The sequence below is a fragment of the Acipenser ruthenus genome, chromosome 48 (assembly GCF_902713425.1).
Source record: "Acipenser ruthenus chromosome 48, fAciRut3.2 maternal haplotype, whole genome shotgun sequence".
Lineage (NCBI taxonomy): Eukaryota > Metazoa > Chordata > Actinopteri > Acipenseriformes > Acipenseridae > Acipenser > Acipenser ruthenus.
In genome coordinates this window covers 4,078,472-4,096,832 of record NC_081236.1, presented here as the reverse complement: position 1 = coordinate 4,096,832, position 18,361 = coordinate 4,078,472, and the positions used below count along the sequence as shown (strand labels likewise).

The window sequence follows — 18,361 nt, the reverse complement described above, 5'->3', positions numbered from 1 at the left end:
TATGCAAATATTCCATGGAACGGAACATTTTCTTTTACATCAGTTCAAAAGACCGAAGTGGGGTTGAAAAAAAAACAATATGGCAGCGGTGGGATTTGAACCCACGCCTCCGGAGAGACTGGAGCCTTAATCCAGCGCCTTAGACCGCTCGGCCACGCTACCACAACACTTACTCTTGGCCACCCAGGTTCCAAACTATACAATGCTAGTGCAATTCAACAACAACAACAACAACAACTATTTTGATGTATTTGCAAAAAAAAGAAAAATGAACAGCAGTTCCAATGCTTCAGCTTTACTTACTACCACAACACTAACCCTTAGCCACCCAGGTTCCATACTATACACTGCTAGTACAATTCAACAAGAACAACAACAACAACAACAACAACAACAACAACAATTATCATGATGTATTTGTTAAAAAAAAAGAAAATTGAACAGCAGTTCAAATGCTTCAGCTTACTTCCATAGAATAGGTGTACCAAGAAACATGCCGTGGCATTTGTTACTACGTCTCTAGGGAGTCACAAGTCCTTCTGTTGCTTCTTGTGAAAAGGGGGCAGGGGTGAAAAAAATCCATATGGCAGCGGTGGGATTTGAACCCACGCCTCCAAAGAGACTGGAGCCTAAATCCAGCACCTTAGACCGCTCGGCCACACTACCGCATTGCAAGCTTTCTGCCCCCCAGGTTTCGTACTATACGCCGCTAACGCAATTCAACTACTACAATTGTAAAATTTTAACGTAATTATTGGTTTGAAAACACAAACGCTGCCTTATCAGCTTGCGCCAACTGGGAATTGAACCCAGGTCACAAGAATGGGAATCTTGTATGATACCACTACACCATTGGCGCTGACATGTTTGCGTGTATGCAAATATTCCATGGAACGGAATATTTTCTTTTACAGCAGTTCAAAAGACCGAAGTGGGGTTGAAAAAAAAACAATATGGCAGCGGTGGGATTTGAACCCACGCCTCCGGAGAGAATGGAGCCTTAATCCAGCGCCTTAGACCGCTCGGCCACGCTACCACAACACTTACTCTTGGCCACCCAGGTTCCAAACTATACAATGCTAGTGCAATTCAACAACAACAACAACAACAACAACAACTATTTTGATGTATTTGCAAAAAAAAGAAAAATGAACAGCAGTTCCAATGCTTCAGCTTTACTTACTACCACAACACTAACCCTTAGCCACCCAGGTTCCATACTATACACTGCTAGTACAATTCAACAACAACAACAACAACAATTATCTTGATGTATTTGTTAAAAAAAAAGAAAATTGAACAGCAGTTCAAATGCTTCAGCTTACTTCCATAGAATAGGTGTACCAAGAAACATGCCGTGGCATTTGTTACTACGTCTCTAGGGAGTCACAAGTCCTTCTGTTGCTTCTTGTGAAAAGGGGGCAGGGGTGAAAAAAATCCATATGGCAGCGGTGGGATTCGAATCCACGCCTCCAGAGAGACTGGAGCCTAAATCCAGCGCCTTAGACCGCTCGGCCACACTACCGCATTGCAAGCTTTCTGCCCCCCAGGTTACGTACTATACGCCGCTAACGCAATTCAACTACTACAATTGTAAAATTTTAACGTAATTATTGGTTTGAAAACACAAACGCTGCCTTATCAGCTTGCGCCAACTGGGAATTAAACCCAGGTCACAAGAATGGGAATCTTGTATGATACCACTATACCATTGGCGCTGACATGTTTGCGTGTATGCAAATATTCCATGGAACGGAACATTTTCTTTTACAGCAGTTCAAAAGACCGAAGTGGGGTTGAAAAAAAAACAATATGGCAGCGGTGGGATTTGAAATCACGCCTCCGGAGAGACTGGAGCCTTAATCCAGCGCCTTAGACCGCTCGGCCACGCTACCACAACACTTACTCTTGGCCACCCAGGTTCCAAACTATACAATGCTAGTGCAATTCAACAACAACAACAACAACAACGATTTTGATGTATTTGCAAAAAAAAGAAAAATGAACAGCAGTTCCAATGCTTCAGCTTTACTTACTACCACAACACTAACCCTTAGCCACCCAGGTTCCATACTATACACTGCTAGTACAATTCAACAACAACAACAACAATTATCTTGATGTATTTGTTAAAAAAAAAGAAAATTGAACAGCAGTTCAAATGCTTCAGCTTACTTCCATAGAATAGGTGTACCAAGAAACATGCCGTGGCATTTGTTACTACGTCTCTAGGGAATCACAAGTCCTTCTGTTGCTTCTTGTGAAAAGGGGGCAGGGGTGAAAAAAATCCATATGGCAGCGGTGGGATTCGAACCCACGCCTCCAGAGAGACTGGAGCCTAAATCCAGCGCCTTAGACCGCTCGGCCACACTACCGCATTGCAAGCTTTCTGCCCCCCAGGTTTCGTACTATACGCCGCTAACGCAATTCAACTACTACAATTGTAAAATTTTAACGTAATTATTGGTTTGAAAACACAAACGCTGCCTTATCAGCTTGCGCCAACTGGGAATTAAACCCAGGTCACAAGAATGGGAATCTTGTATGATACCACTATACCATTGGCGCTGACATGTTTGCGTGTATGCAAATATTCCATGGAACGGAACATTTTCTTTTACAGCAGTTCAAAAGACCGAAGTGGGGTTGAAAAAAAAACAATATGGCAGCGGTGGGATTTGAAATCACGCCTCCGGAGAGACTGGAGCCTTAATCCAGCGCCTTAGACCGCTCGGCCACGCTACCACAACACTTACTCTTGGCCACCCAGGTTCCAAACTATACAATGCTAGTGCAATTCAACAACAACAACAACAACAACTATTTTGATGTATTTGCAAAAAAAAGAAAAATGAACAGCAGTTCCAATGCTTCAGCTTTACTTACTACCACAACACTAACCCTTAGCCACCCAGGTTCCATACTATACACTGCTAGTACAATTCAACAACAACAACAACAATTATCTTGATGTATTTGTTAAAAAAAAAGAAAATTGAACAGCAGTTCAAATGCTTCAGCTTACTTCCATAGAATAGGTGTACCAAGAAACATGCCGTGGCATTTGTTACTACGTCTCTAGGGAGTCACAAGTCCTTCTGTTGCTTCTTGTGAAAAGGGGGCAGGGGTGAAAAAAATCCATATGGCAGCGGTGGGATTCGAACCCACGCCTCCAGAGAGACTGGAGCCTAAATCCAGCACCTTAGACCGCTCGGCCACACTACCGCATTGCAAGCTTTCTGCCCCCCAGGTTTCGTACTATACGCCGCTAACGCAATTCAACTACTACAATTGTAAAATTTTAACGTAATTATTGGTTTGAAAACACAAACGCTGCCTTATCAGCTTGCGCCAACTGGGAATTGAACCCAGGTCACAAGAATGGGAATCTTGTATGATACCACTACACCATTGGCGCTGACATGTTTGCGTGTATGCAAATATTCCATGGAACGGAACATTTTCTTTTACAGCAGTTCAAAAGACCGAAGTGGGGTTGAAAAAAAAACAATATGGCAGCGGTGGGATTTGAACCCACGCCTCCGGAGAGACTGGAGCCTTAAACCAGCGCCTTAGACCGCTCGGCCACGCTACCACAACACTTACTCTTGGCCACCCAGGTTCCAAAGTATACAATGCTAGTGCAATTCAACAACAACAACAACAACAACAACAACTATTTTGATGTATTTGCAAAAAAAAGAAAAATGAACAGCAGTTCCAATGCTTCAGCTTTACTTACTACCACAACACTAACCCTTAGCCACCCAGGTTCCATACTATACACTGCTAGTACAATTCAACAACAACAACAACAATTATCTTGATGTATTTGTTAAAAAAAAAGAAAATTGAACAGCAGTTCAAATGCTTCAGCTTACTTCCATAGAATAGGTGTACCAAGAAACATGCCGTGGCATTTGTTACTACGTCTCTAGGGAGTCACAAGTCCTTCTGTTGCTTCTTGTGAAAAGGGGGCAGGGGTGAAAAAAATCCATATGGCAGCGGTGGGATTCGAATCCACGCCTCCAGAGAGACTGGAGCCTAAATCCAGCGCCTTAGACCGCTCGGCCACACTACCGCATTGCAAGCTTTCTGCCCCCCAGGTTTCGTACTATACGCCGCTAACGCAATTCAACTACTACAATTGTAAAATTTTAACGTAATTATTGGTTTGAAAACACAAACGCTGCCTTATCAGCTTGCGCCAACTGGGAATTGAACCCAGGTCACAAGAATGGGAATCTTGTATGATACCACTACACCATTGGCGCTGACATGTTTGTGTGTATGCAAATATTCCATGGAACGGAATATTTTCTTTTACAGCAGTTCAAAAGACCGAAGTGGGGTTGAAAAAAAAACAATATGGCAGCAGTGGGATTTGAACCCACGCCTCCGGAGAGACTGGAGCCTTAATCCAGCGCCTTAGACCGCTCGGCCACGCTACCACAACACTTACTCTTGGCCACCCAGGTTCCAAAGTATACAATGCTAGTGCAATTCAACAACAACAACAACAACAACAACAACAACTATTTTGATGTATTTGCAAAAAAAAGAAAAATGAACAGCAGTTCCAATGCTTCAGCTTTACTTACTACCACAACACTAACCCTTAGCCACCCAGGTTCCATACTATACACTGCTAGTACAATTCAACAACAACAACAACAATTATCTTGATGTATTTGTTAAAAAAAAAGAAAATTGAACAGCAGTTCAAATGCTTCAGCTTACTTCCATAGAATAGGTGTACCAAGAAACATGCCGTGGCATTTGTTACTACGTCTCTAGGGAGTCACAAGTCCTTCTGTTGCTTCTTGTGAAAAGGGGGCAGGGGTGAAAAAAATCCATATGGCAGCGGTGGGATTCGAATCCACGCCTCCAGAGAGACTGGAGCCTAAATCCAGCGCCTTAGACCGCTCGGCCACACTACCGCATTGCAAGCTTTCTGCCCCCCAGGTTTCGTACTATACGCCGCTAACGCAATTCAACTACTACAATTGTAAAGTTTTAACGTAATTATTGGTTTGAAAACACAAACGCTGCCTTATCAGCTTGCGCCAACTGGGAATTGAACCCAGGTCACAAGAATGGGAATCTTGTATGATACCACTACACCATTGGCGCTGACATGTTTGCGTGTATGCAAATATTCCATGGAACGGAACATTTTCTTTTACAGCAGTTCAAAAGACCGAAGTGGGGTTGAAAAAAAAACAATATGGCAGCGGTGGGATTTGAACCCACGCCTCCGGAGAGACTGGAGCCTTAATCCAGCGCCTTAGACCGCTCGGCCACGCTACCACAACACTTACTCTTGGCCACCCAGGTTCCAAACTATACAATGCTAGTGCAATTCAACAACAACAACAACAACAACTATTTTGATGTATTTGCAAAAAAAAGAAAAATGAACAGCAGTTCCAATGCTTCAGCTTTACTTACTACCACAACACTAACCCTTAGCCACCCAGGTTCCATACTATACACTGCTAGTACAATTCAACAACAACAACAACAACAATTATGTTGATGTATTTGTTAAAAAAAAAGAAAATTGAACAGCAGTTCAAATGCTTCAGCTTACTTCCATAGAATAGGTGTACCAAGAAACATGCCGTGGCATTTGTTACTACGTCTCTAGGGAGTCACAAGTCCTTCTGTTGCTTCTTGTGAAAAGGGGGCAGGGGTGAAAAAAATCCATATGGCAGCGGTGGGATTCGAACCCACGCCTCCAGAGAGACTGGAGCCTAATTCCAGCGCCTTAGACCGCTCGGCCACACTACCGCATTGCAAGCTTTCTGCCCCCCAGGTTTCGTACTATACGCCGCTAACGCAATTCAACTACTACAATTGTAAAATTTTAACGTAATTATTGGTTTGAAAACACAAACGCTGCCTTATCAGCTTGCGCCAACTGGGAATTGAACCCAGGTCACAAGAATGGGAAGCTTGTATGATACCACTACACCATTGGCGCTGACATGTTTGCGTGTATGCAAATATTCCATGGAACGGAATATTTTCTTTTACAGCAGTTCAAAAGACCGAAGTGGGGTTGAAAAAAAAACAATATGGCAGCGGTGGGATTTGAACCCACGCCTCCGGAAAGACTGGAGCCTTAATCCAGCGCCTTAGACCGCTCGGCCACGCTACCACAACACTTACTCTTGGCCACCCAGGTTCCAAACTATACAATGCTAGTGCAATTCAACAACAACAACAACAACAACTATTTTGATGTATTTGCAAAAAAAAGAAAAATGAACAGCAGTTCCAATGCTTCAGCTTTACTTACTACCACAACACTAACCCTTAGCCACCCAGGTTCCATACTATACACTGCTAGTACAATTCAACAACAACAACAACAACAATTATCTTGATGTATTTGTTAAAAAAAAAGAAAATTGAACAGCAGTTCAAATGCTTCAGCTTACTTCCATAGAATAGGTGTACCAAGAAACATGCCGTGGCATTTGTTACTACGTCTCTAGGGAGTCACAAGTCCTTCTGTTGCTTCTTGTGAAAAGGGGGCAGGGGTGAAAAAAATCCATATGGCAGCGGTGGGATTCGAACCCACGCCTCCAGAGAGACTGGAGCCTAAATCCAGCGCCTTAAACCGCTCGGCCACACTACCGCATTGCAAGCTTTCTGCCCCCCAGGTTTCGTACTATACGCCGCTAACGCAATTCAACTACTACAATTGTAAAATTTTAACGTAATTATTGGTTTGAAAACACAAACGCTGCCTTATCAGCTTGCGCCAACTGGGAATTGAACCCAGGTCACAAGAATGGGAATCTTGTATGATACCACTACACCATTGGCGCTGACATGTTTGCGTGTATGCAAATATTCCATGGAACGGAATATTTTCTTTTACAGCAGTTCAAAAGACCGAAGTGGGGTTGAAAAAAAAACAATATGGCAGCGGTGGGATTTGAACCCACGCCTCCGGAGAGACTGGAGCCTTAATCCAGCGCCTTAGACCGCTCGGCCACGCTACCACAACACTTACTCTTGGCCACCCAGGTTCCAAACTATACAATGCTAGTGCAATTCAACAACAACAACAACAACAACAACAACTATTTTGATGTATTTGCAAAAAAAAGAAAAATGAACAGCAGTTCCAATGCTTCAGCTTTACTTACTACCACAACACTAACCCTTAGCCACCCAGGTTCCATACTATACACTGCTAGTACAATTCAACAACAACAACAACAATTATCTTGATGTATTTGTTAAAAAAAAAGAAAATTGAACAGCAGTTCAAATGCTTCAGCTTACTTCCATAGAATAGGTGTACCAAGAAACATGCCGTGGCATTTGTTACTACGTCTCTAGGGAGTCACAAGTCCTTCTGTTGCTTCTTGTGAAAAGGGGGCAGGGGTGAAAAAAATCCATATGGCAGCGGTGGGATTCGAACCCACGCCTCCAGAGAAACTGGAGCCTAAATCCAGCGCCTTAGACCGCTCGGCCACACTACCGCATTGCAAGCTTTCTGCCCCCCAGGTTTCGTACTATACGCCGCTAACGCAATTCAACTACTACAATTGTAAAATTTTAACGTAATTATTGGTTTGAAAACACAAACGCTGCCTTATCAGCTTGCGCCAACTGGGAATTGAACCCAGGTCACAAGAATGGGAATCTTGTATGATACCACTACACCATTGGCGCTGACATGTTTGCGTGTATGCAAATATTCCATGGAACGGAATATTTTCTTTTACAGCAGTTCAAAAGACCGAAGTGGGGTTGAAAAAAAAACAATATGGCAGCGGTGGGATTTGAACCCACGCCTCCGGAGAGACTGGAGCCTTAATCCAGCGCCTTAGACCGCTCGGCCACGCTACCACAACACTTACTCTTGGCCACCCAGGTTCCAAACTATACAATGTTAGTGCAATTCAACAACAACAACAACAACAACTATTTTGATGTATTTGCAAAAAAAAGAAAAATGAACAGCAGTTCCAATGCTTCAGCGTTACTTACTACCACAACACTAACCCTTAGCCACCCAGGTTCCATACTATACACTGCTAGTACAATTCAACAACAACAACAACAACAACAACAACAACAATTATCTTGATGTATTTGTTAAAAAAAAAGAAAATTGAACAGCAGTTCAAATGCTTCAGCTTACTTCCATAGAATAGGTGTACCAAGAAACATGCCGTGGCATTTGTTACTACGTCTCTAGGGAGTCACAAGTCCTTCTGTTGCTTCTTGTGAAAAGGGGGCAGGGGTGAAAAAAATCCATATGGCAGCGGTGGGATTCGAACCCACGCCTCCAGAGAGACTGGAGCCTAAATCCAGCGCCTTAGACCGCTCGGCCACACTACCGCATTGCAAGCTTTCTGCCCCCCAGGTTTCGTACTATACGCCGCTAACGCAATTCAACTACTACAATTGTAAAATTTTAACGTAATTATTGGTTTGAAAACACAAACGCTGCCTTATCAGCTTGCGCCAACTGGGAATTGAACCCAGGTCACAAGAATGGGAATCTTGTATGATACCACTACACCATTGGCGCTGACATGTTTGCGTGTATGCAAATATTCCATGGAACGGAATATTTTCTTTTACAGCAGTTCAAAAGACCGAAGTGGGGTTGAAAAAAAAACAATATGGCAGCGGTGGGATTTGAACCCACGCCTCCGGAGAGACTGGAGCCTTAATCCAGCGCCTTAGACCGCTCGGCCACGCTACCACAACACTTACTCTTGGCCACCCAGGTTCCAAACTATACAATGCTAGTGCAATTCAACAACAACAACAACAACAACAACAACTATTTTGATGTATTTGCAAAAAAAAGAAAAATGAACAGCAGTTCCAATGCTTCAGCTTTACTTACTACCACAACACTAACCCTTAGCCACCCAGGTTCCATACTATACACTGCTAGTACAATTCAACAACAACAACAACAATTATCTTGATGTATTTGTTAAAAAAAAAGAAAATTGAACAGCAGTTCAAATGCTTCAGCTTACTTCCATAGAATAGGTGTACCAAGAAACATGCCGTGGCATTTGTTACTACGTCTCTAGGGAGTCACAAGTCCTTCTGTTGCTTCTTGTGAAAACGGGGCAGGGGTGAAAAAAATCCATATGGCAGCGGTGGGATTCGAACCCACGCCTCCAGAGAAACTGGAGCCTAAATCCAGCGCCTTAGACCGCTCGGCCACACTACCGCATTGCAAGCTTTCTGCCCCCCAGGTTTCGTACTATACGCCGCTAACGCAATTCAACTACTACAATTGTAAAATTTTAACGTAATTATTGGTTTGAAAACACAAACGCTGCCTTATCAGCTTGCGCCAACTGGGAATTGAACCCAGGTCACAAGAATGGGAATCTTGTATGATACCACTACACCATTGGCGCTGACATGTTTGCGTGTATGCAAATATTCCATGGAACGGAATATTTTCTTTTACAGCAGTTCAAAAGACCGAAGTGGGGTTGAAAAAAAAACAACATGGCAGCGGTGGGATTTGAACCCACGCCTCCGGAGAGACTGGAGCCTTAATCCAGCGCCTTAGACCGCTCGGCCACGCTACCACAACACTTACTCTTGGCCACCCAGGTTCCAAACTATACAATGTTAGTGCAATTCAACAACAACAACAACAACAACTATTTTGATGTATTTGCAAAAAAAAGAAAAATGAACAGCAGTTCCAATGCTTCAGCGTTACTTACTACCACAACACTAACCCTTAGCCACCCAGGTTCCATACTATACACTGCTAGTACAATTCAACAACAACAACAACAACAACAACAACAACAACAACAATTATCTTGATGTATTTGTTAAAAAAAAAGAAAATTGAACAGCAGTTCAAATGCTTCAGCTTACTTCCATAGAATAGGTGTACCAAGAAACATGCCGTGGCATTTGTTACTACGTCTCTAGGGAGTCACAAGTCCTTCTGTTGCTTCTTGTGAAAAGGGGGCAGGGGTGAAAAAAATCCATATGGCAGCGGTGGGATTCGAATCCACGCCTCCAGAGAGACTGGAGCCTAAATCCAGCGCCTTAGACCGCTCGGCCACACTACCGCATTGCAAGCTTTCTGCCCCCCAGGTTTCGTACTATACGCAGCTAACGCAATTCAACTACTACAATTGTAAAATTTTAACGTAATTATTGGTTTGAAAAAACAAACGCTGCCTTATCAGCTTGCGCCAACTGGGAATTGAACCCAGGTCACAAGAATGGGAAACTTGTATGATACCACTACACCATTGGCGCTGACATGTTTGCGTGTATGCAAATATTCCATGGAACGGAATATTTTCTTTTACAGCAGTTCAAAAGACCGAAGTGGGGTTGAAAAAAAACAATATGGCAGCGGTGGGATTTGAACCCACGCCTCCGGAGAGACTGGAGCCTTAATCCAGCGCCTTAGACCGCTCGGCCACGCTACCACAACACTTACTCTTGGCCACCCAGGTTCCAAACTATACAATGCTAGTGCAATTCAACAACAACAACAACAACAACAACAACTATTTTGATGTATTTGCAAAAAAAAGAAAAATGAACAGCAGTTCCAATGCTTCAGCTTTACTTACTACCACAACACTAACCCTTAGCCACCCAGGTTCCATACTATACACTGCTAGTACAATTCAACAACAACAACAACAACAACAACAACAATTATCTTGATGTATTTGTTAAAAAAAAGAAAATTGAACAGCAGTTCAAATGCTTCAGCTTACTTCCATAGAATAGGTGTACCAAGAAACATGCCGTGGCATTTGTTACTACGTCTCTAGGGAGTCACAAGTCCTTCTGTTGCTTCTTGTGAAAAGGGGGCAGGGGTGAAAAAAATCCATATGACAGCGGTGGGATTTGAACCCACGCCTCCGGAGAGACTGGAGCCTTAATCCAGCGCCTTAGACCGCTCGGCCACGCTACCACAACACTTACTCTTGGCCACCCAGGTTCCAAACTATACAATGCTAGTGCAATTCAACAACAACAACAACAACAACTATTTTGATGTATTTGCAAAAAAAAGAAAAATGAACAGCAGTTCCAATGCTTCAGCTTTACTTACTACCACAACACTAACCCTTAGCCACCCAGGTTCCATACTATACACTGCTAGTACAATTCAACAACAACAACAACAACAACAATTATCTTGATGTATTTGTTAAAAAAAAAGAAAATTGAACAGCAGTTCAAATGCTTCAGCTTACTTCCATAGAATAGGTGTACCAAGAAACATGCCGTGGCATTTGTTACTACGTCTCTAGGGAGTCACAAGTCCTTCTGTTGCTTCTTGTGAAAAGGGGGCAGGGGTGAAAAAAATCCATATGGCAGCTGTGGGATTCGAACCCACGCCTCCAGAGAGACTGGAGCCTAAATCCAGCGCCTTAGACCGCTCGGCCACACTACCGCATTGCAAGCTTTCTGCCCCCCAGGTTTCGTACTATACGCCGCTAACGCAATTCAACTACTACAATTGTAAAATTTTAACGTAATTATTGGTTTGAAAACACAAACGCTGCCTTATCAGCTTGCGCCAACTGGGAATTGAACCCAGGTCACAAGAATGGGAATCTTGTATGATACCACTACACCATTGGCGCTGACATGTTTGTGTGTATGCAAATATTCCATGGAACGGAATATTTTCTTTTACAGCAGTTCAAAAGACCGAAGTGGGGTTGAAAAAAAAACAATATGGCAGCAGTGGGATTTGAACCCACGCCTCCGGAGAGACTGGAGCCTTAATCCAGCGCCTTAGACCGCTCGGCCACGCTACCACAACACTTACTCTTGGCCACCCAGGTTCCAAACTATACAATGCTAGTGCAATTCAACAACAACAACAACAACAACTATTTTGATGTATTTGCAAAAAAAAGAAAAATGAACAGCAGTTCCAATGCTTCAGCTTTACTTACTACCACAACACTAACCCTTAGCCACCCAGGTTCCATACTATACACTGCTAGTACAATTCAACAACAACAACAACAACAACAATTATCTTGATGTATTTGTTAAAAAAAAAGAAAATTGAACAGCAGTTCAAATGCTTCAGCTTACTTCCATAGAATAGGTGTACCAAGAAACATGCCGTGGCATTTGTTACTACGTCTCTAGGGAGTCACAAGTCCTTCTGTTGCTTCTTGTGAAAAGGGGGCAGGGGTGAAAAAAATTCATATGGCAGCTGTGGGATTCGAACCCACGCCTCCAGAGAGACTGGAGCCTAAATCCAGCGCCTTAGACCGCTCGGCCACACTACCGCATTGCAAGCTTTCTGCCCCCCAGGTTTCGTACTATACGCCGCTAACGCAATTCAACTACTACAATTGTAAAATTTTAACGTAATTATTGGTTTGAAAACACAAACGCTGCCTTATCAGCTTGCGCCAACTGGGAATTGAACCCAGGTCACAAGAATGGGAATCTTGTATGATACCACTACACCATTGGCGCTGACATGTTTGTGTGTATGCAAATATTCCATGGAACGGAATATTTTCTTTTACAGCAGTTCAAAAGACCGAAGTGGGGTTGAAAAAAAAACAATATGGCAGCAGTGGGATTTGAACCCACGCCTCCGGAGAGACTGGAGCCTTAATCCAGCGCCTTAGACCGCTCGGCCACGCTACCACAACACTTACTCTTGGCCACCCAGGTTCCAAACTATACAATGCTAGTGCAATTCAACAACAACAACAACAACAACTATTTTGATGTATTTGCAAAAAAAAGAAAAATGAACAGCAGTTCCAATGCTTCAGCTTTACTTACTACCACAACACTAACCCTTAGCCACCCAGGTTCCATACTATACACTGCTAGTACAATTCAACAACAACAACAACAACAACAATTATCTTGATGTATTTGTTAAAAAAAAAGAAAATTGAACAGCAGTTCAAATGCTTCAGCTTACTTCCATAGAATAGGTGTACCAAGAAACATGCCGTGGCATTTGTTACTACGTCTCTAGGGAGTCACAAGTCCTTCTGTTGCTTCTTGTGAAAAGGGGGCAGGGGTGAAAAAAATTCATATGGCAGCTGTGGGATTCGAACCCACGCCTCCAGAGAGACTGGAGCCTAAATCCAGCGCCTTAGACCGCTCGGCCACACTACCGCATTGCAAGCTTTCTGCCCCCCAGGTTTCGTACTATACGCCGCTAACGCAATTCAACTACTACAATTGTAAAATTTTAACGTAATTATTGGTTTGAAAACACAAACGCTGCCTTATCAGCTTGCGCCAACTGGGAATTGAACCCAGGTCACAAGAATGGGAATCTTGTATGATACCACTACACCATTGGCGCTGACATGTTTGTGTGTATGCAAATATTCCATGGAACGGAATATTTTCTTTTACAGCAGTTCAAAAGACCGAAGTGGGGTTGAAAAAAAAACAATATGGCAGCAGTGGGATTTGAACCCACGCCTCCGGAGAGACTGGAGCCTTAATCCAGCGCCTTAGACCGCTCGGCCACGCTACCACAACACTTACTCTTGGCCACCCAGGTTCCAAACTATACAATGCTAGTGCAATTCAACAACAACAACAACAACAACTATTTTGATGTATTTGCAAAAAAAAGAAAAATGAACAGCAGTTCCAATGCTTCAGCTTTACTTACTACCACAACACTAACCCTTAGCCACCCAGGTTCCATACTATACACTGCTAGTACAATTCAACAACAACAACAACAACAACAACAACAATTATCTTGATGTATTTGTTAAAAAAAAAGAAAATTGAACAGCAGTTCAAATGCTTCAGCTTACTTCCATAGAATAGGTGTACCAAGAAACATGCCGTGGCATTTGTTACTACGTCTCTAGGGAGTCACAAGTCCTTCTGTTGCTTCTTGTGAAAAGGGGGCAGGGGTGAAAAAAAACCATATGGCAGCGGTGGGATTCGAACCCACGCCTCCAGAGAGACTGGAGCCTAAATCCAGCGCCTTAGACCGCTCGGCCACACTACCGCATTGCAAGCTTTCTGCCCCCCAGGTTTCGTACTATACGCCGCTAACGCAATTCAACTACTACAATTGTAAAATTTTAACGTAATTATTGGTTTGAAAACACAAACGCTGCCTTATCAGCTTGCGCCAACTGGGAATTGAACCCAGGTCAAAAGAACGGGAATCTTGTATGATACCACTACACCATTGGCGCTGACATGTTTGCGTGTATGCAAATATTCCATGGAACGGAATATTTTCTTTTACAGCAGTTCAAAAGACCGAAGTGGGGTTGAAAAAAAAACAATATGGCAGCGGTGGGATTTGAACCCACGCCTCCGGAGAGACTGGAGCCTTAATCCAGCGCCTTAGACTGCTCGGCCACGCTACCACAACACTTACTCTTGGCCACCCAGGTTCCAAACTATACAATGCTAGTGCAATTCAACAACAACAACAACAACAACAAGAACAACAACAACAACAACTATTTTGATGTATTTGCAAAAAAAAGAAAAATGAACAGCAGTTCCAATGCTTCAGCTTTACTTAATACCACAACACTAACCCTTAGCCACCCAGTTTTCATACTATACACTGCTAGTACAATTCAACATCAACAACAACAATTATCTTGATGTATTTGCAAAAAAAAGAAAAATGAACAGCAGTTCCAATGCTTCAGCTTTACTTACTACCACAACACTAACCCTTAGCCACCCAGGTTCCATACTATACACTGCTAGTACAATTCAACAACAACAACAACAACAACAACAATTATGTTGATGTATTTGTTAAAAAAAAAGAAAATTGAACAGCAGTTCAAATGCTTCAGCTTACTTCCATAGAATAGGTGTACCAAGAAACATGCCGTGGCATTTGTTACTACGTCTCTAGGGAGTCACAAGTCCTTCTGTTGCTTCTTGTGAAAAGGGGGCAGGGGTGAAAAAAATCCATATGGCAGCGGTGGGATTCAAACCCACGCCTCCAGAGAGACTGGAGCCTAAATCCAGCGCCTTAGACCGCTCGGCCACACTACCGCATTGCAAGCTTTCTGTCCCCCAGGTTTTGTACTATACGCCGCTAACGCAATTCAACTACTACAATTGTAAAATTTTAACGTAATTATTGGTTTGAAAACACAAACGCTGCCTTATCAGCTTGCGCCAACTGGGAATTGAAGCCAGGTCACAAGAATGGGAATCTTGTATGATACCACTACACCATTGGCGCTGACATGTTTGCGTGTATGCAAATATTCCATGGAACGGAATATTTTCTTTTACAGCAGTTCAAAAGACCGAAGTGGGGTTGAAAAAAAAACAATATGGCAGCGGTGGGATTTGAACCCACGCCTCCGGAGAGACTGGAGCCTTAATCCAGCGCCTTAGACCGCTCGGCCACGCTACCACAACACTTACTCTTGGCCACCCAGGTTCCAAACTATACAATGCTAGTGCAATTCAACAACAACAACAACAACAACTATTTTGATGTATTTGCAAAAAAAAGAAAAATGAACAGCAGTTCCAATGCTTCAGCTTTACTTACTACCACAACACTAACCCTTAGCCACCCAGGTTCCATACTATACACTGCTAGTACAATTCAACAACAACAACAACAACAACAACAACAACAATTATCTTGATGTATTTGTTAAAAAAAAAGAAAATTGAACAGCAGTTCAAATGCATCAGCTTACTTCCATAGAATAGGTGTACCAAGAAACATGCCGTGGCATTTGTTACTACATCTCTAGGGAGTCACAAGTCCTTCTGTTGCTTCTTGTGAAAAGGGGGCAGGGGTGAAAAAAAACCATATGGCAGCGGTGGGATTCGAACCCACGCCTCCAGAGAGACTGGAGCCTAAATCCAGCAGCTTAGACCGCTCGGCCACACTACCGCATTGCAAGCTTTCTGCCCCCCAGGTTTCGTACTATACGCCGCTAACGCAATTCAACTACTACAATTGTAAAATTTTAAAGTAATTATTGGTTTGAAAACACAAACGCTGCCTTATCAGCTTGCGCCAACTGGGAATTGAACCCAGGTCACAAGAATGGGAATCTTGTATGATACCACTACACCATTGGCGCTGACATGTTTGCGTGTATGCAAATATTCCATGGAACGGAATATTTTCTTTTACAGCAGTTCAAAAGACCGAAGTGGGGTTGAAAAAAAAACAATATGGCAGCGGTGGGATTTGAACCCACGCCTCCGGAGAGACTGGAGCCTTAATCCAGCGCCTTAGACCGCTCGGCCACGCTACCACAACACTTACTCTTGGCCACCCAGGTTCCAAACTATACAATGCTAGTGCAATTCAACAACAACAACAACAACAACAAGAACAACAACAACAACAACAACAACAATTATCTTGAAGTATTTGTTAAAAAAAAAGAAAAATGAACAGCAGTTCCAATGCTTCAGCTTTACTTACTACCACAACACTAACCCTTAGCCACCCAGGTTCCATACTATACACTGCTAGTACAATTCAACAACAACAACAACAACAACAACAACAATTATCTTGATGTATTTGTTAAAAAAAAAGAAAATTGAACAGCAGTTCAAATGCTTCAGCTTACTTCCATAGAATAGGTGTACCAAGAAACATGCCGTGGCATTTGTTACTACGTCTCTAGGGAGTCACAAGTCCTTCTGTTGCTTCTTGTGAAAAGGGGGCAGGGGTGAAAAAAATCCATATGGCAGCGGTGGGATTCGAACCCACGCCTCCAGAGAGACTGGAGCCTAAATCCAGAGACTTAGACCGCTCGGCCACACTACCGTATTGCAAGCTTTCTGCCCCACAGGTTTCGTACTATACGCCGCTAACGCAATTCAACTACTACAATTGTAAAATTTTAACGTAATTATTGGTTTGAAAACACAAACGCTGCCTTATCAGCTTGCGCCAACTGGGAATTGAACCCAGGTCACAAGAATGGGAATCTTGTATGATACCACTACACCATTGGCGCTGACATGTTTGCGTGTATGCAAATATTCCATGGAACGGAATATTTTCTTTTACAGCAGTTCAAAAGACCGAAGTGGGGTTGAAAAAAAAACAATATGGCAGCGGTGGGATTTGAACCCACGCCTCCGGAAAGACTGGAGCCTTAATCCAGCGCCTTAGACCGCTCGGCCACGCTACCACAACACTTACTCTTGGCCACCCAGGTTCCAAACTATACAATGCTAGTGCAATTCAACAACAACAACAACAACAACAAGAACAACAACAACAACAACTATTTTGATGTATTTGCAAAAAAAAGAAAAATGAACAGCAGTTCCAATGCTTCAGCTTTACTTACTACCACAACACTAACCCTTAGCCACCCAGGTTCCATACTATACACTGCTAGTACAATTCAACAACAACAACAACAACAACAACAACAATTATCTTGATGTATTTGCAAAAAAAAGAAAAATGAACAGCAGTTCCAATGCTTCAGCTTTACTTACTACCACAACACTAACCCTTAGCCACCCAGGTTCCATACTATACACTGCTAGTACAATTCAACAACAACAACAACAACAACAATTATCTTGATGTATTTGTTAAAAAAAAAAGAAAATTGAACAGCAGTTCAAATGCTTCAGCTTACTTCCATAGAATAGGTGTACCAAGAAACATGCCGTGGCATTTGTTACTACGTCTCTAGGGAGTCACAAGTCCTTCTGTTGCTTCTTGTGAAAAGGGGGCAGGGGTGAAAAAAAACCATATGGCAGCGGTGGGATTCGAACCCACGCCTCCAGAGAGACTGGAGCCTAAATCCAGCGCCTTAGACCGCTCGGCCACACTACCGCATTGCAAGCTTTCTGCCCCCCAGGTTTCGTACTATACGCCGCTAACGCAATTCAACTACTACAATTGTAAAATTTTAACGTAATTATTGGTTTGAAAACACAAACGCTGCCTTATCAGCTTGCGCCAACTGGGAATTGAAGCCAGGTCACAAGAATGGGAATCTTGTATGATACCACTACACCATTGGCGCTGACATGTTTGCGTGTATGCAAATATTCCATGGAACGGAATATTTTCTTTTACAGCAGTTCAAAAGACCGAAGTGGGGTTGAAAAAAAAACAATATGGCAGCGGTGGGATTTGAACCCACGCCTCCGGAGAGACTGGAGCCTTAATCCAGCGCCTTAGACCGCTCGGCCACGCTACCACAACACTTACTCTTGGCCACCCAGGTTCCAAACTATACAATGCTAGTGCAATTCAACAACAACAACAACAACAACAAGAACAACAACAACAACAACTATTTTGATGTATTTGCAAAAAAAAGAAAAATGAACAGCAGTTCCAATGCTTCAGCTTTAC

General features: G+C 42.9%; 62 non-coding genes across 62 annotated transcripts; all 62 read right to left on the bottom strand.

Moving 5' to 3' along the window:
• Positions 1 to 80: 80 nt before the first annotated feature.
• trnal-aag (transfer RNA leucine (anticodon AAG)) lies at positions 81 to 162 on the bottom strand. The gene has a single exon. It is a non-coding gene; the product is annotated as a tRNA-Leu (tRNA).
• Positions 163 to 584: 422 nt separating this feature from the next.
• Positions 585 to 666, bottom strand: trnal-uag (transfer RNA leucine (anticodon UAG)). The gene has a single exon. It is a non-coding gene; the product is annotated as a tRNA-Leu (tRNA).
• Positions 667 to 788: 122 nt separating this feature from the next.
• Positions 789 to 859, bottom strand: trnag-ccc (transfer RNA glycine (anticodon CCC)). Its single transcript has one exon. It is a non-coding gene; the product is annotated as a tRNA-Gly (tRNA).
• A 95-nt stretch (positions 860 to 954) lies between these two features.
• Positions 955 to 1,036, bottom strand: trnal-aag (transfer RNA leucine (anticodon AAG)). The gene is given in 2 exon segments: positions 955 to 989; positions 999 to 1,036. It is a non-coding gene; the product is annotated as a tRNA-Leu (tRNA).
• A 407-nt stretch (positions 1,037 to 1,443) lies between these two features.
• Positions 1,444 to 1,525, bottom strand: trnal-uag (transfer RNA leucine (anticodon UAG)). Its single transcript has one exon. It is a non-coding gene; the product is annotated as a tRNA-Leu (tRNA).
• Positions 1,526 to 1,647: 122 nt separating this feature from the next.
• trnag-ccc (transfer RNA glycine (anticodon CCC)) lies at positions 1,648 to 1,718 on the bottom strand. The gene has a single exon. It is a non-coding gene; the product is annotated as a tRNA-Gly (tRNA).
• Positions 1,719 to 1,813: 95 nt separating this feature from the next.
• trnal-aag (transfer RNA leucine (anticodon AAG)) lies at positions 1,814 to 1,895 on the bottom strand. The gene has a single exon. It is a non-coding gene; the product is annotated as a tRNA-Leu (tRNA).
• A 398-nt stretch (positions 1,896 to 2,293) lies between these two features.
• trnal-uag (transfer RNA leucine (anticodon UAG)) lies at positions 2,294 to 2,375 on the bottom strand. Its single transcript has one exon. It is a non-coding gene; the product is annotated as a tRNA-Leu (tRNA).
• Positions 2,376 to 2,497: 122 nt separating this feature from the next.
• On the bottom strand, positions 2,498 to 2,568 carry trnag-ccc (transfer RNA glycine (anticodon CCC)). Its single transcript has one exon. It is a non-coding gene; the product is annotated as a tRNA-Gly (tRNA).
• Positions 2,569 to 2,663: 95 nt separating this feature from the next.
• On the bottom strand, positions 2,664 to 2,745 carry trnal-aag (transfer RNA leucine (anticodon AAG)). The gene has a single exon. It is a non-coding gene; the product is annotated as a tRNA-Leu (tRNA).
• Positions 2,746 to 3,143: 398 nt separating this feature from the next.
• Positions 3,144 to 3,225, bottom strand: trnal-uag (transfer RNA leucine (anticodon UAG)). Its single transcript has one exon. It is a non-coding gene; the product is annotated as a tRNA-Leu (tRNA).
• A 122-nt stretch (positions 3,226 to 3,347) lies between these two features.
• On the bottom strand, positions 3,348 to 3,418 carry trnag-ccc (transfer RNA glycine (anticodon CCC)). Its single transcript has one exon. It is a non-coding gene; the product is annotated as a tRNA-Gly (tRNA).
• A 95-nt stretch (positions 3,419 to 3,513) lies between these two features.
• On the bottom strand, positions 3,514 to 3,595 carry trnal-aag (transfer RNA leucine (anticodon AAG)). Its single transcript has one exon. It is a non-coding gene; the product is annotated as a tRNA-Leu (tRNA).
• Positions 3,596 to 3,999: 404 nt separating this feature from the next.
• Positions 4,000 to 4,081, bottom strand: trnal-uag (transfer RNA leucine (anticodon UAG)). Its single transcript has one exon. It is a non-coding gene; the product is annotated as a tRNA-Leu (tRNA).
• Positions 4,082 to 4,203: 122 nt separating this feature from the next.
• On the bottom strand, positions 4,204 to 4,274 carry trnag-ccc (transfer RNA glycine (anticodon CCC)). The gene has a single exon. It is a non-coding gene; the product is annotated as a tRNA-Gly (tRNA).
• A 95-nt stretch (positions 4,275 to 4,369) lies between these two features.
• Positions 4,370 to 4,451, bottom strand: trnal-aag (transfer RNA leucine (anticodon AAG)). Its single transcript has one exon. It is a non-coding gene; the product is annotated as a tRNA-Leu (tRNA).
• A 407-nt stretch (positions 4,452 to 4,858) lies between these two features.
• On the bottom strand, positions 4,859 to 4,940 carry trnal-uag (transfer RNA leucine (anticodon UAG)). Its single transcript has one exon. It is a non-coding gene; the product is annotated as a tRNA-Leu (tRNA).
• Positions 4,941 to 5,062: 122 nt separating this feature from the next.
• trnag-ccc (transfer RNA glycine (anticodon CCC)) lies at positions 5,063 to 5,133 on the bottom strand. Its single transcript has one exon. It is a non-coding gene; the product is annotated as a tRNA-Gly (tRNA).
• Positions 5,134 to 5,228: 95 nt separating this feature from the next.
• trnal-aag (transfer RNA leucine (anticodon AAG)) lies at positions 5,229 to 5,310 on the bottom strand. The gene has a single exon. It is a non-coding gene; the product is annotated as a tRNA-Leu (tRNA).
• A 401-nt stretch (positions 5,311 to 5,711) lies between these two features.
• On the bottom strand, positions 5,712 to 5,793 carry trnal-uag (transfer RNA leucine (anticodon UAG)). The gene has a single exon. It is a non-coding gene; the product is annotated as a tRNA-Leu (tRNA).
• A 122-nt stretch (positions 5,794 to 5,915) lies between these two features.
• Positions 5,916 to 5,986, bottom strand: trnag-ccc (transfer RNA glycine (anticodon CCC)). Its single transcript has one exon. It is a non-coding gene; the product is annotated as a tRNA-Gly (tRNA).
• A 95-nt stretch (positions 5,987 to 6,081) lies between these two features.
• On the bottom strand, positions 6,082 to 6,163 carry trnal-aag (transfer RNA leucine (anticodon AAG)). Its single transcript has one exon. It is a non-coding gene; the product is annotated as a tRNA-Leu (tRNA).
• A 401-nt stretch (positions 6,164 to 6,564) lies between these two features.
• trnal-uag (transfer RNA leucine (anticodon UAG)) lies at positions 6,565 to 6,646 on the bottom strand. Its single transcript has one exon. It is a non-coding gene; the product is annotated as a tRNA-Leu (tRNA).
• A 122-nt stretch (positions 6,647 to 6,768) lies between these two features.
• On the bottom strand, positions 6,769 to 6,839 carry trnag-ccc (transfer RNA glycine (anticodon CCC)). The gene has a single exon. It is a non-coding gene; the product is annotated as a tRNA-Gly (tRNA).
• A 95-nt stretch (positions 6,840 to 6,934) lies between these two features.
• Positions 6,935 to 7,016, bottom strand: trnal-aag (transfer RNA leucine (anticodon AAG)). The gene has a single exon. It is a non-coding gene; the product is annotated as a tRNA-Leu (tRNA).
• A 404-nt stretch (positions 7,017 to 7,420) lies between these two features.
• On the bottom strand, positions 7,421 to 7,502 carry trnal-uag (transfer RNA leucine (anticodon UAG)). Its single transcript has one exon. It is a non-coding gene; the product is annotated as a tRNA-Leu (tRNA).
• A 122-nt stretch (positions 7,503 to 7,624) lies between these two features.
• On the bottom strand, positions 7,625 to 7,695 carry trnag-ccc (transfer RNA glycine (anticodon CCC)). Its single transcript has one exon. It is a non-coding gene; the product is annotated as a tRNA-Gly (tRNA).
• Positions 7,696 to 7,790: 95 nt separating this feature from the next.
• Positions 7,791 to 7,872, bottom strand: trnal-aag (transfer RNA leucine (anticodon AAG)). The gene has a single exon. It is a non-coding gene; the product is annotated as a tRNA-Leu (tRNA).
• Positions 7,873 to 8,285: 413 nt separating this feature from the next.
• On the bottom strand, positions 8,286 to 8,367 carry trnal-uag (transfer RNA leucine (anticodon UAG)). Its single transcript has one exon. It is a non-coding gene; the product is annotated as a tRNA-Leu (tRNA).
• Positions 8,368 to 8,489: 122 nt separating this feature from the next.
• trnag-ccc (transfer RNA glycine (anticodon CCC)) lies at positions 8,490 to 8,560 on the bottom strand. The gene has a single exon. It is a non-coding gene; the product is annotated as a tRNA-Gly (tRNA).
• Positions 8,561 to 8,655: 95 nt separating this feature from the next.
• On the bottom strand, positions 8,656 to 8,737 carry trnal-aag (transfer RNA leucine (anticodon AAG)). The gene has a single exon. It is a non-coding gene; the product is annotated as a tRNA-Leu (tRNA).
• Positions 8,738 to 9,141: 404 nt separating this feature from the next.
• Positions 9,142 to 9,223, bottom strand: trnal-uag (transfer RNA leucine (anticodon UAG)). Its single transcript has one exon. It is a non-coding gene; the product is annotated as a tRNA-Leu (tRNA).
• A 122-nt stretch (positions 9,224 to 9,345) lies between these two features.
• trnag-ccc (transfer RNA glycine (anticodon CCC)) lies at positions 9,346 to 9,416 on the bottom strand. Its single transcript has one exon. It is a non-coding gene; the product is annotated as a tRNA-Gly (tRNA).
• Positions 9,417 to 9,511: 95 nt separating this feature from the next.
• On the bottom strand, positions 9,512 to 9,593 carry trnal-aag (transfer RNA leucine (anticodon AAG)). The gene has a single exon. It is a non-coding gene; the product is annotated as a tRNA-Leu (tRNA).
• A 419-nt stretch (positions 9,594 to 10,012) lies between these two features.
• Positions 10,013 to 10,094, bottom strand: trnal-uag (transfer RNA leucine (anticodon UAG)). The gene has a single exon. It is a non-coding gene; the product is annotated as a tRNA-Leu (tRNA).
• A 122-nt stretch (positions 10,095 to 10,216) lies between these two features.
• On the bottom strand, positions 10,217 to 10,287 carry trnag-ccc (transfer RNA glycine (anticodon CCC)). Its single transcript has one exon. It is a non-coding gene; the product is annotated as a tRNA-Gly (tRNA).
• Positions 10,288 to 10,381: 94 nt separating this feature from the next.
• Positions 10,382 to 10,463, bottom strand: trnal-aag (transfer RNA leucine (anticodon AAG)). Its single transcript has one exon. It is a non-coding gene; the product is annotated as a tRNA-Leu (tRNA).
• A 415-nt stretch (positions 10,464 to 10,878) lies between these two features.
• Positions 10,879 to 10,960, bottom strand: trnal-aag (transfer RNA leucine (anticodon AAG)). Its single transcript has one exon. It is a non-coding gene; the product is annotated as a tRNA-Leu (tRNA).
• Positions 10,961 to 11,364: 404 nt separating this feature from the next.
• Positions 11,365 to 11,446, bottom strand: trnal-uag (transfer RNA leucine (anticodon UAG)). Its single transcript has one exon. It is a non-coding gene; the product is annotated as a tRNA-Leu (tRNA).
• Positions 11,447 to 11,568: 122 nt separating this feature from the next.
• trnag-ccc (transfer RNA glycine (anticodon CCC)) lies at positions 11,569 to 11,639 on the bottom strand. The gene has a single exon. It is a non-coding gene; the product is annotated as a tRNA-Gly (tRNA).
• Positions 11,640 to 11,734: 95 nt separating this feature from the next.
• Positions 11,735 to 11,816, bottom strand: trnal-aag (transfer RNA leucine (anticodon AAG)). Its single transcript has one exon. It is a non-coding gene; the product is annotated as a tRNA-Leu (tRNA).
• Positions 11,817 to 12,220: 404 nt separating this feature from the next.
• Positions 12,221 to 12,302, bottom strand: trnal-uag (transfer RNA leucine (anticodon UAG)). The gene has a single exon. It is a non-coding gene; the product is annotated as a tRNA-Leu (tRNA).
• Positions 12,303 to 12,424: 122 nt separating this feature from the next.
• On the bottom strand, positions 12,425 to 12,495 carry trnag-ccc (transfer RNA glycine (anticodon CCC)). Its single transcript has one exon. It is a non-coding gene; the product is annotated as a tRNA-Gly (tRNA).
• Positions 12,496 to 12,590: 95 nt separating this feature from the next.
• On the bottom strand, positions 12,591 to 12,672 carry trnal-aag (transfer RNA leucine (anticodon AAG)). Its single transcript has one exon. It is a non-coding gene; the product is annotated as a tRNA-Leu (tRNA).
• A 404-nt stretch (positions 12,673 to 13,076) lies between these two features.
• On the bottom strand, positions 13,077 to 13,158 carry trnal-uag (transfer RNA leucine (anticodon UAG)). Its single transcript has one exon. It is a non-coding gene; the product is annotated as a tRNA-Leu (tRNA).
• Positions 13,159 to 13,280: 122 nt separating this feature from the next.
• Positions 13,281 to 13,351, bottom strand: trnag-ccc (transfer RNA glycine (anticodon CCC)). Its single transcript has one exon. It is a non-coding gene; the product is annotated as a tRNA-Gly (tRNA).
• A 95-nt stretch (positions 13,352 to 13,446) lies between these two features.
• On the bottom strand, positions 13,447 to 13,528 carry trnal-aag (transfer RNA leucine (anticodon AAG)). The gene has a single exon. It is a non-coding gene; the product is annotated as a tRNA-Leu (tRNA).
• Positions 13,529 to 13,938: 410 nt separating this feature from the next.
• trnal-uag (transfer RNA leucine (anticodon UAG)) lies at positions 13,939 to 14,020 on the bottom strand. Its single transcript has one exon. It is a non-coding gene; the product is annotated as a tRNA-Leu (tRNA).
• Positions 14,021 to 14,142: 122 nt separating this feature from the next.
• trnag-ccc (transfer RNA glycine (anticodon CCC)) lies at positions 14,143 to 14,213 on the bottom strand. Its single transcript has one exon. It is a non-coding gene; the product is annotated as a tRNA-Gly (tRNA).
• Positions 14,214 to 14,308: 95 nt separating this feature from the next.
• trnal-aag (transfer RNA leucine (anticodon AAG)) lies at positions 14,309 to 14,390 on the bottom strand. The gene has a single exon. It is a non-coding gene; the product is annotated as a tRNA-Leu (tRNA).
• Positions 14,391 to 14,960: 570 nt separating this feature from the next.
• trnal-uag (transfer RNA leucine (anticodon UAG)) lies at positions 14,961 to 15,042 on the bottom strand. The gene has a single exon. It is a non-coding gene; the product is annotated as a tRNA-Leu (tRNA).
• A 122-nt stretch (positions 15,043 to 15,164) lies between these two features.
• On the bottom strand, positions 15,165 to 15,235 carry trnag-ccc (transfer RNA glycine (anticodon CCC)). Its single transcript has one exon. It is a non-coding gene; the product is annotated as a tRNA-Gly (tRNA).
• Positions 15,236 to 15,330: 95 nt separating this feature from the next.
• On the bottom strand, positions 15,331 to 15,412 carry trnal-aag (transfer RNA leucine (anticodon AAG)). Its single transcript has one exon. It is a non-coding gene; the product is annotated as a tRNA-Leu (tRNA).
• A 413-nt stretch (positions 15,413 to 15,825) lies between these two features.
• trnal-uag (transfer RNA leucine (anticodon UAG)) lies at positions 15,826 to 15,907 on the bottom strand. Its single transcript has one exon. It is a non-coding gene; the product is annotated as a tRNA-Leu (tRNA).
• Positions 15,908 to 16,029: 122 nt separating this feature from the next.
• On the bottom strand, positions 16,030 to 16,100 carry trnag-ccc (transfer RNA glycine (anticodon CCC)). Its single transcript has one exon. It is a non-coding gene; the product is annotated as a tRNA-Gly (tRNA).
• Positions 16,101 to 16,195: 95 nt separating this feature from the next.
• On the bottom strand, positions 16,196 to 16,277 carry trnal-aag (transfer RNA leucine (anticodon AAG)). Its single transcript has one exon. It is a non-coding gene; the product is annotated as a tRNA-Leu (tRNA).
• A 442-nt stretch (positions 16,278 to 16,719) lies between these two features.
• trnal-uag (transfer RNA leucine (anticodon UAG)) lies at positions 16,720 to 16,801 on the bottom strand. The gene has a single exon. It is a non-coding gene; the product is annotated as a tRNA-Leu (tRNA).
• A 122-nt stretch (positions 16,802 to 16,923) lies between these two features.
• trnag-ccc (transfer RNA glycine (anticodon CCC)) lies at positions 16,924 to 16,994 on the bottom strand. Its single transcript has one exon. It is a non-coding gene; the product is annotated as a tRNA-Gly (tRNA).
• Positions 16,995 to 17,089: 95 nt separating this feature from the next.
• Positions 17,090 to 17,171, bottom strand: trnal-aag (transfer RNA leucine (anticodon AAG)). The gene has a single exon. It is a non-coding gene; the product is annotated as a tRNA-Leu (tRNA).
• Positions 17,172 to 17,751: 580 nt separating this feature from the next.
• On the bottom strand, positions 17,752 to 17,833 carry trnal-uag (transfer RNA leucine (anticodon UAG)). The gene has a single exon. It is a non-coding gene; the product is annotated as a tRNA-Leu (tRNA).
• A 122-nt stretch (positions 17,834 to 17,955) lies between these two features.
• trnag-ccc (transfer RNA glycine (anticodon CCC)) lies at positions 17,956 to 18,026 on the bottom strand. The gene has a single exon. It is a non-coding gene; the product is annotated as a tRNA-Gly (tRNA).
• A 95-nt stretch (positions 18,027 to 18,121) lies between these two features.
• On the bottom strand, positions 18,122 to 18,203 carry trnal-aag (transfer RNA leucine (anticodon AAG)). Its single transcript has one exon. It is a non-coding gene; the product is annotated as a tRNA-Leu (tRNA).
• Positions 18,204 to 18,361: the final 158 nt, after the last annotated feature.